Source organism: Amborella trichopoda, chromosome 1 (genome assembly GCF_054954075.1).
Source record: "Amborella trichopoda isolate Santa Cruz 75 chromosome 1, AtrichopodaSantaCruz75HAP2 v2.0, whole genome shotgun sequence".
In the NCBI taxonomy this organism is placed as follows: domain Eukaryota; kingdom Viridiplantae; phylum Streptophyta; class Magnoliopsida; order Amborellales; family Amborellaceae; genus Amborella; species Amborella trichopoda.
The window spans coordinates 11,271,410-11,282,852 of NC_142336.1; the positions used below are offsets into that span (position 1 = coordinate 11,271,410).

The window sequence follows — 11,443 nt, forward strand, 5'->3', positions numbered from 1 at the left end:
GAGTAGCAGAATTAAGGCTATGAGGAGAGAATAAGAAGAGAAGAAAGGAAAGAAAGGAGGGAGAAAGAAGGAAAAGAAGAGTATGAAACATGAGAGAATAAAGGAGAGAGGGGGAAGGAAGGCGCAGTCGGGGTTAAGCATTGCCGACTGTGTTTAGAAGGAAGAGAGAGAAAACCAGTCAGTGTTAGGATTCACCGACTGACAGGAGAAGAGAGAGAAAACCAGTCGATGCTAGGTTTCGTCGACTGACAGACGAAGAGAGAGCACCAATCGACGCTACGTCTCGCCGATTGATAGAGGAAGAGAGAGAACCAGTCGGCGCTGCGTCTAACTGACTGACTGAGGAAGAGAGAAAACCAATCGGTGATAGATCTTGTTGGCTGACAGAAGAAGAGAGAAGATTAGTGGGCGCTTGGCTTTGTCGACTGACAAATAGAAGGAGAGAGAAAACCAGTCGGTAATAGGTCTCGCCGGTTGACAGACATAAGAGAGAGAAGAGGGGAGAGAAGACTAGTTGGCGTTAGGCTTCGCCGACTGACAAATAGAAGGAGAGGACAGAAAAAACCAACCAGTGCTAGGTTTCACCGATTGATAGAGGAAGGAGAAAACCAACCGGTGCTAAGCCTCGCTAGTTGTGACAGGAGTAAATAGCCGGTGCTAAGCCTCGTCAATTGTGATAGTAGGAGAAAACCAACCGGCTCTGAGCCTTACCATTTGCATTAGAAGATGACAAATGGAGATAGAGATGAGAAGAAAAGAAAGAAAGAGATAGAGATGAGAAGGAGATAGAGCTGAGAAGGGAGGAGGAGAGAGAAAGAGGTAGAGATGAGAAGTAGATAGAGATGAGAACGGAGGAGGAGAGAAAGAGAGAGAAAGAGGGGAGGAGAGAGATAGAGAGGAGGAGAGAGAAAGAGAGGAGATAAAAAGAGAGAGATGAGAAGAGAGGAGAGAGAAAGAAGAGAGAGAAAGAGAGAAGGATAGAGAAAGAGAGAAGGAGAGAGAAAGAGATAGAGATGAGAAGAGAGGAGAGCGAAAGAAGAGAGAGAAAGAGGGGAGGAGAGAGAAAGAGCGTAGGAGAGAGAAAGAGAGGAGGAGAGAGAAAGTTACCTGCCTGAAGGGTATCAACCCTTTTCTTCTCTCTCGTCTCTCCCTCTCCAAGACGTAATCATAAACTCAAGTAGAAATGGAAAGTTTTATTGAATCAATCAAAAAATGAATCGAAGGCCTCTACAATTTCGCGTCGCATGTTTATATAGAATTGGACAAAAATGTGGGTGTACACAAAAAAACTAGCTAGAATTAATATGATTACAATTTAATTAAATTTAAAGAAATTCTTAAAATGGGTGCAAAAGGACTGTTTTGCTCCTGCCTAATAATGTGTGGAATTTCAAAACAGTCCTTCCTGCTGCTCGAGAACTTGCGTGATCTTCCTTGGCTGACCTGAGGTCGTTCAGATGCCCATTTGATTGAAAGATTATTGTTTTCTTATAGGGCTCGGCATGACGAGAAGTAAGGTGCACCTTCAAATTTTATCATGATATAAAATTTTGATGTAAAATGTTTTTAGGATTAACTCAAAATCTATTTTTATATCTAATTTTAAATTTCAAAAATAGTTAAAATCAAGTATATCTATAAACATATGAAAATCTTGAAAATAGATGGTTTAGATAATATGTTGTAAAAATGCACTATTTCTGAGACAAAATCTTTTTATTTTTCATAGTCAAATATCTCGATGTTGTGATGATCAATGAAAGGGGTTTCCAACATTAAAACTACCTTTTCCGATGGATTTTTGAGGGGCATCCGTAGTTCTACATTATAAGGTTGCATCCTTATATAAAGTTTTTCCATTTTATAATTAGAGATAAAAATAAATTTTCAGGCCATCATAATGATTTCTAGTATTAAAACAAGATCATTCCATACTATTTGAAGATGCACCTAGCTTTGATTATTTAGGACCTGAGCCTTATACAAACCACACTCTTCTCTAATATCTTGTCTAATGTTGTTTTTAGTATGTTTCTCTTTTCCAATTAAATCAAAAGATTATAAATTACAATTCCAATTAAATTAAGGGTTTATATAGTACGAGATCATCTATACTTGGAATAAGGTCACGACTGGTCCTAGACATCGAATATTAAATTCGACAACTACAAGTATGTCATGGAGTTCGAACAAATTTCGTTAAACTTTGAGCATGAGTAATTACATAATATCAGCCTTCTGATTTTAAATCAAACGATATGAATGTGAACTTCTTGTACAAAAGATAAATATTATAATTGGCAGGAATGTGAACTTCTTGTACAAAAGATAAATTTTATATTTGGCATAAATATATAGGAAAAAGATATGGTCAACAGCCTCATGTAGATAATATAAATGTGCCAATGGCCCAGATTGAATATGAGCCAATCCGATGATCACGGATGTCCGGTAGCGTCCAGTAGTATTTGAATTTGAATTTATTTATTTTTACTAATCCAAATCAATTGAAATTTTAGGAGTGTGTTCTTCAAAAATAGATGAATCTACAAAAAATACTAAAAAAATATTTTACATGAAAACAATTGACCAAAATACACCTGTAAAGTTTTCGAGGTATTTTGATCAATTTTTATGTAAACTTCTTTTTAATATTTTTCTTAGACTAGTCTAGTTTTTAAGAATACACGTCTAAAATTTTTAAGTGATTTAGATTTGTAAAAAAAAATTAAAATTCAAATAAAATCGGACATCCGTGATTGTCAGACCAGCCCATATTAAATCTGGACCGTTGAGGCATTTAGCTTATCTACATGAGGCTGCTGACCATACCTTTTTTCATAGCCGCAGCAGCCTCATATAGATAAACTAAATGCCCCAATGGCCCATATTATATCTTGTCTGATTTGACGATCACGAATGTCCTGTAGTGTCCAGTAGTGTTTGAATTTTAATTTTTTTCTACTAATCCAAATCACTGAAATTTTAAGCGTATATTCTTAAAAAAATAGATGAATCTATGAAAAATTTTAAAAAAATAGTTTACTTGAAAATAATTGACCAAAAAACCCCACAAAGTTTTAGGTGTATTTTGGCCAATTCTTTTATTTAAATTTTTTTTTCGTAAATTCTCTTATTTTTGAAGAACACACGTCAAAAATTTCAAGTAATTTGGATTTGTAGAAAAAAATTAAAATTCAAGCACTACCGGATATTCATGATAGTTTGATCGGTCCAGATTCAATATGGGCCGTTGGCGTATTTAGCTTATCTACATGAGGCTGCTGACCATATATAAAAAAAAAATTCAATCTGGGCTGATCTGAGGATCACGGATATCCGGTAGTCTCCAGTAGTGTTTGAATTTTAGTTTTTTTTCTACTAATCCAAATCACTTGAAATTTTAAGCGTATGTTCTTCAAAAATAGATGAATCTACTAAAAATATTAAAACAATATTTAATATGAAAATAATTGATTAAAATACCCCTGCAAAATTTTAACAAATATTGTACCATTAGTTTTAACCTCATGAGGTTGTCTAAACTTTGTTACCACGTGCTTTTCCTTGCTCCCAAGTGGAACATCTCATTCCCGTCGTCCATTGTTGAGTATGTATAGATGGTGGAAAAGGAGTGTATCATGTTGTTTCTATATTACATATATACTGCTATACAGCTACCTACGCTTATGTTTTTTTGGTAGGTCAATCACCGCACTGTATTGGAGAATTTAGGAAAATTGTTTCATGCAGGCTAGATCCTATGTTTACAATATGCAATTATTTCTTCCAACCATGGAAACACATCTATTTGTATTGATGTGAGCCAATAAATTTATGGTGAAAATTAAAAAATCAATAAAAATAATATTTAACATCCAAATCTATAATTTGTTAAAACCATTTGCCCTTTTAGAAGTTTCACAGAGAATATAAACCAAAGAACACCCTTCAGCTCACCAGATAAATTGATAAATTGATCAGTTTCATGTCATAATTGCATTGAGTATTATTTAAGGAAAAAGTTTATGTAAGGTCTCAACCTTCCCTGTGCTGGAAAACCCTCAAATCGATCATTTTGACTTCGAAATTCATAGGTATAAAAAAAAAAAAAGAATTTCTAGTCCTAAAAATAGTTCACTTCTAATACATTATCCCGACCGTCCATTTTCAAGATTTTCAAGTGTTTATAGATTTGCTTGATCATCACCATTTCTGAAACTTTATATTTCATAATTGGGGCAACATTAAATTTCATATCATTGCAATGCTTTGTATTATCGAAGCAGCATTTTCGACATAGTTTTGAGGCACACCTTATTTCAATAGTATAGGTCGACACCTTATACAAATCTCACCCATTATTCAATGGGTGTGGTTTCTACAATGTTGCAACCTTAACCAATCCAATTAAGGCATACCTCCAAATTTTATTATCACATGTAAGTTTGGGTGTAAAATATTTTTTTTAGGATTATTTGAAAAATCATTTTCATTTTTAATTATAAAATTTTAAACCACAAATATTATTAAAATCAAATTGATCTATAAACATATAAGCTCTCGAAAATGGACGGTCTAGATAATGTGTTGGTAGAAGCACTAATCCTAGGACCAATAATCTTTTGTTTTTTTTCCATATTCATACATTTTGATGTCGAGATGACTAATTAGAGGGTTTTTCAATGCTAAAAGGACCTTTTTCTATGGATTTTTGAGATGCATATTTAATTCTACATTTTTAAGATTGCAACCTCATATAAACTTTTTCCTTATTTAATTTTAAAACATAGAAAAATAAAATGAGCTTGATTCCTTACCCAAAATGCTTTGGTTCGATAAGTCAGGCTCGGGCCTGAATTACACAAAAATTAATGGAATTTGAGAATCTCTCTAAAAATTCCAGACATTACTTATGCATTCACTCAAAGTTTTGGTAAGTATTATAACCATTTCTCGCAACAATAAATACATAATTAAAACGAAAGCGCGCAAAGAGATGGAGGCATAAAAGTCCCACAACTTGGGAAAATTATTAATTTTTTAATAGTTATTTTGACTAATTTTTTGAAGTGTGTTTTGGAATAGTAGTATAAGATCTTACCATACTTCATACATTTCAAAGTACATGGTTTTTTTTCTTTTCTTTTATTATGAATTTTCAAACGCAAGTCGAGGTGCCGAAGCAGTTAATGGCAGGACTGATCTAGATCGCCAATCTTGACTGAATTGGACCCAATCTCTTATGTAGAAACTTGTCCCAAAGAAATTAAATAATACTTTCTATTTTTAAAAATAAGAATGATAAAGAATAATAACAAATAAAATAGGTCGAAACCAAGTGATTTGGCTAATCCAGATTACTTAATTCTCTAACAAACTCACTCGGTTCTCTGACATAATTGGGCAATCTATAAAATAGACCAATTCTCGGTTCCAGCAAGGAACCCGTTGGTCCCCACCAATTTCGAATTAGAATCACGATTCTCTATCTGGATTGCCATTTTTCAAACATTTTCTTTCTTCAGAAAAACACAGTTGTATATTCATCAAATGCATGCTCAACATAAAATTGACTTCAAATTTACATGTTTTCTTTTCTTGAATGATTCTAGTTTTGAAGGGAAAATGTATGTGGTTTATTCGCTTTTTTCTTCTTTTCAAAATGCTTTTATGATATCATGAATTCCCATGCATTCCTCTTTATTATGTGGTATTTACACTAGGTTTCAATTTTCTTCAAGTCTCCAACTAAAATATTTACCAAGTAATGTGTGGTAGTTACCTATGTGCTATAATTTCCTTATTTAACTTTGGCGGGGTAATCACTGATGAAAGAAAGGAAGACCAGGAATAGTGGAAGAGTTTTTTTGGAAAAATAATTTAGAAGAGTTATAAAAGAGAAGAAGAGGCCAAAAATGAAATAGGTAAAAGAACAAAAAAAAAAAGAAAAAGGCTAGGCTTGAGAAAAAGTGATCCTGTGAGCTAGTGGGCTCACAAGAAAAAGTGAGCCCTGCGGCTTCGATTGAATTTGGACCGATTTGATGATCACAGATATTTGATAGTATTTTAATTTTAATTTTCTTTTATAAATTCAAATCACTTGAAATTTTAGACGTGTATTCTTCTCATCAAGCCGCACCTAATAAAAATATAAAATAAAATAATCCAAAGACAAATTGACTAAAATACCCACAAAACTTTACAGGGGTATTTTGGTCAATTATTTTCATATAAATATATATATATATATATATATATATATATATATATATATATATATATATATATATATATATATATAATTAGTTAATTTAAAAAAAAACACAGGTGGGAATTTTGGCTCCTACCGTTTAGTGAGCAAGAAGTCGGAATTTTGGCTCCTACCGTTTAGTGAGAAAGAAGTGAGAGACTTTATCATAGGACTCGATGGTACTATTGTCAAGCCCCCAGTCCATTCTCATAGTGGTAAGCAGTGGAGATTTAGGCTTACAAGTAATAATGAGCCTAAATATTGATAACTTGTGAGCCAAATTCAATAAGTCAGTGGAGATTTAGGCACAAGATTCATAAACTTGCTAATTGCCATGAAACTGGCAAAATATTGATGACTCTTTCACTTGATCACATTTAAGGAATAAATGCAATAAAATGGTTTGAAGAGGAGTTATAAGAATTTCCAACTTTTTGATCAGTGAGTGATAGGAGGTTGGGTCATATAAGAAGCACTCTCTCCTCTGTCTCTGTGTCTGCCTCTATAAAGTTTCACACTGATGGGGACCTCGATGAGTCCCACATAGTCCTCCTTTGACAGTCAGTTGAAACTGGCAAAATATTGATGAATCTTTCACTTGATCACATTTAAGGAATAAATGCAATAAAATGGTTTGAAGAGAGTAATAAGAATTTCCAACTTTTTGATCAGTGAGTGATAGGAGTTTGGACAATGTAAGAAGCACTCGCTCCTCTGTCTCTGTGTCTGTGTCTGCCTCTGTAAATTTTCACACTGATCGGGGCCTCGATGAGTCCCACATAGTCCTCCTTAGACAGTCAGTACATAGTACATACTACTCCAAATTCTAGATGATTCATTGGGAAACCATAAAATTTAACTCAAGAGAGCTAAAAGATTCTCCTAGTGAGACTGATTAGGCTTTCCCTTTTAAACTAGAGAAGAAGAGAGAGAAATCATTGTCTCTCTTGTACACATTTATAAAATGCGACAAATGTTGACCACCATTCCCTACATTCAATGTGATTTTGAAGTACCAGACTTAAAATTTTCCTTTTGTTATTGAAGCAGATTTAAGAATCACTTTTACTTTGACATTGGCTCTAGACAGAGGTGGTAGTATGGCAGTTGCCATAACAACTGAAATTTTAAGTGTATGTTCTTCAAAATTAAGCGAATATGAAAAATATCAAAAAAAAAAATTTTTACATCAAATAAATTGACCAAAATACCCCTAAAACTTTTCGAGGGGTATTTTAGTCAATTTATTTTCACAAATTATATTTTTTATATTTTTATTAGGTGCACATTGATGAAAAGTACTCACATCTAAAATTTCAAGTGATTTGGATTTGTAGAAAAACAATTAAAATTTAAATACTATTAAACATATATGAGCGTCTGATCGGCCACAGAATGACCCATATCTGGGCCGATCTGACGGTCACGACCTCATTTTGTATTTTAATTTTAATTCTTTTGTACAAATTCAAATCATTTGAAATTTTAGGTGTGTATTGTTCTCATCAAGGGGCACTTAATAAAAATATTTTAAAAATAATTCGTGAAAAATAAATTGATCAAAATACCCCTGAAATGTTTCAGGGGTATTTTAGTTAATTTATTTATTGTAATTTATTTATTGGATATTTTTATTAGATTATAATATTTTTGAATAATACAAGCCTAAAATTTTAAATTATTTGGATTTCTAAAAAAAACATTAAAATTCAAATACGAAATGAAGCTGTGACCATCAGATCAGCCCAAATTCAATCTAGACCGTTGGGCTCATATGAACATATAAGTTCATATGAGTTAGAAGGCTAATCTCAGCATATATATATATATATATATATATATATATATATATATATATATATATATATATATATATATAACGATCTTGTCAACCTAACTACTGATAGAATAATGTAAGCCCAATAACTCAGATTGAATATGAGCATATCTGATGGTCATAATTGTATTTCACAATTTAATTTTAATATTTCTTCTAAAAATCCAAATTATTCTGAAATTTCGAGCGTCTACTCTTCCCATCAAGCCGCACTTAATAAAAATATTACAATTTTTTTTGCAAATTTTTTTTACTAAAATACCCTATAATATTAAGGGTATTTTGGTGAGTTCTTTAGTAAATTATTTTTTAAATGCTTTTATTAGGTTGGCCTATTTTTCAATAGTAGACACTCAAATTATCAAGTGAATTGGGTGTATAAAAAAATAAAATTAAAAAATGAAATGCAATTGTAAACATTAGATCGGCCGATATTCAATCTGGAATATTGGGCATCTACTGTAGCGGTCAGCTAACGGGTTGACCTTAGACTTTCCCATATATAAAAAAAATGAAAATGACATAATGAAATAGATAACTAGATAGGGTAGGCCTGATTCCCTTGCCGAGCTACCAAAGCCAATTCTACATTTCCTGATCAAGACAGGAAATTTTTCAAACCCTGATTACTACTATTAAAAACACTTTATGCTCTAGAAAAGAATTAACCATTATCGAACATAGAAAACAGCCTACCTCTATATTTCAGGCAAAATCAAAAGAATAATCGCTATATATATATATATATATATATATATCTTTCTTTTTTTTTTTTCTTTTTTTTTTTTTCTCTTAGTGGTTTTGCATGTACCATTCGAAAATGTATTGCTGCGTAGTGTTGCAATTGTTATCACCTTAAGATTTATACCTCATATTATTAAGACTTTTTTCATCATTTTATGTGCAAGGACATTACTACTGTCTTTGGCAACATAAACTCTAAACTCTAACCAGCAAGCACTTCAAGACTAATAGATTACTGTTTCAAACCAAAAGAACAACTGTTTACTAACACAAACCAAAACCAAAAAGCATCTCAAAGCCACTTGGGGTTCTAACTGTTCTCCCTCACAGACTCTTAGTATACATGCAACACCATATCTTTAGATTCTACAATAACACATTTTAAACCGTCTATTCTACCTAAGATCGCTGCGCAATTGGCGAAAGTAGCCTCTAGGGTTTTGCTCGAATCTAGACCGAAAAATGCGCATATTTCGCCCCGGAGCTTTCATAGTCTTGCCACACTTGCAACAATATGAGCAAGCTTTTTTGAACACCACAAGCATCAAGATCACGACAATTGCTAAGCCGATGATCTTCACGACTCCTAGTTGCTCCCATTTGATGTTGGTTATAGAGGTCCAAACTAAACTTACGGAACAATATGAAAATATGATCCCTCATTAGCATAATTGAAAACTTGTAAAATAATTGCAGCATTAGCTCCGTGGTCTGAATCTCAGTTTTCAAAGGAATCAATCATGGTTAGAACTCTGTGCCTCAAAGAAACCCAGCTTACTAACCAAAAGACAATGAAAATGTAAACCAAAATAGTGATACTGTCAGGCCCAAACTATGCATTGCAATGACCACCTAATTTAAATGTGGAAACAATTTTAAAATTTGAAAAAAATAGAGAAATTGGAAAAACAACGGAATATGGAACAAATTGCTGCAATCAATGTTTCAAAACCCGAATCGTTTGGGCTTTGGATTGGTGATCCGGTATGGGTTTCGATTGGCCAGAATTGGTGATCTAAAAAAAATTTAAAACATAAAGGACATGCTGCCAGCCCACATATTGTAAAAATGCGAGCTTGTCACTAAATAGATTTTTAAATATAATTTGATCCTAGTTTTTAGAGAATATATAATCTTCAACATGAAGATCATGAATATGAAAAAAAAAAGAAACAAAGGTTTGAAAATTAGAAATAATAATTATATTAAAAAAACATTTGGACCATTAGTTACACCTGATTTTAGATGGACCACCTATTTGCATCCCTCTTGAAGATGGATGTTTTATACCTCTGGACCAAATATTGTAGAAATGTGTACCAGCCCGCATCAAACAATTTCCTAAACATTAATGAGATAAAATAAAAATTAAATTAGAGGTTTATAGGGTGGGGATATAAATGGGACCCAATAAAATATTAAATAAGATAAAAAAAAGATAAAAAATATATAATGAGGATTTTTAAAGGGAAAGCGGGGCCCGAGTCTATGCAATTCAGAACCGGTTCGCTTCCGATGATTCCCATCCAAATTGGGGATTCCCATCCAAATCGGGAATCGGTGGTTTCAAAACACGGGGTTGTGATAATCTATAATATCTGAGAGGCAAATGAGTCTCTGATCCATTGCACTGGCTAATCCCTTGGAAAAATAATAGCAAACGATAAAATAAAGAAGACAAAAACAATACAAAAACTAAAGGATGATTTTTAGAAAGTTACAAACACAGCCCGATTTTCTATGATGCATCAAGAAATAAGGCAATCTGATTGCTCAGACTCAGCCGAGTTACTCAGCTGAGCTAGGGCCGCGTCCGATGCTCGAGCCGAGTTTAAAGACATCGGTTCTAAATTGAAGTGGGTAAAGCAAGGCAGTCTAAAATCTAAAAAACTTTGCAACATAGTGTAAAACAAAATAGAAAGGAAGACACAATTTTTCTGATTTCTTGCTATTTTTCTTTAGAGATAACACTACTCTCTTCAAATCTAATATGTTCCACAGGTAAATCACAGAGGAACATATTATAAATAACTATAACATAATTTAGGAAAGAAGATGGATAGATGGATGTGAACATACAGTTCAAGAATTGAACTCATACCTTTCTTCGACAGAAGAGGAACTTCTCTTACTAAATACAGTATCCATTCTCTAAGATGTCCAAATAAATAATCAATAAAATGGGGCAAATCTTCATTCAGTACCATAGTTGTCCCTCTGCCTACTCCTTGCGTCTTCTCTAAGCATCTATGTTCAAGAAGAGAGCTGATATACTTGTGTAAATCTTTGCCCCTGCCCTTTCCTCTTTCACCAAAGGCGAGGAGAAACCTTTCTCGTTACCTCTTTTACTACTTGCTTTTCATCTTTTTTTCATCTCTCTTTTGCCCTTTCTCTAGATGTGACTTAGACTTACCCGAGGGCCATAAAGTTATTTTATTTTATTTTTTTACTTTATTTTTATAAACCTTTTTTGAGGTAAAATTTGAGGCATAAATAATCAATTATGACGACCCAATAAAAATAGTCCAAAGACATTTTGAATAAAAATAATTGATCAAATACTCCTAAATTTTTTTTGAGGGTAATTTGATCAATAGTTTTATTCAAAA

The 11,443-nt window shown here is 32.9% G+C and overlaps 1 long non-coding RNA gene across 1 annotated transcript; it reads right to left on the reverse strand.

The window, feature by feature from the left end:
• Positions 1-9,037: 9,037 nt before the first annotated feature.
• On the reverse strand, positions 9,038-11,152 carry LOC148783550 (uncharacterized). The gene is made up of 2 exons (XR_016051482.1): positions 10,936-11,152; positions 9,038-9,459 (listed from the first exon to the last, which is right to left on the reverse strand). It is a non-coding gene; the product is annotated as an uncharacterized LOC148783550 (long non-coding RNA).
• Between the last annotated feature and the right edge of the window lie 291 nt (positions 11,153-11,443).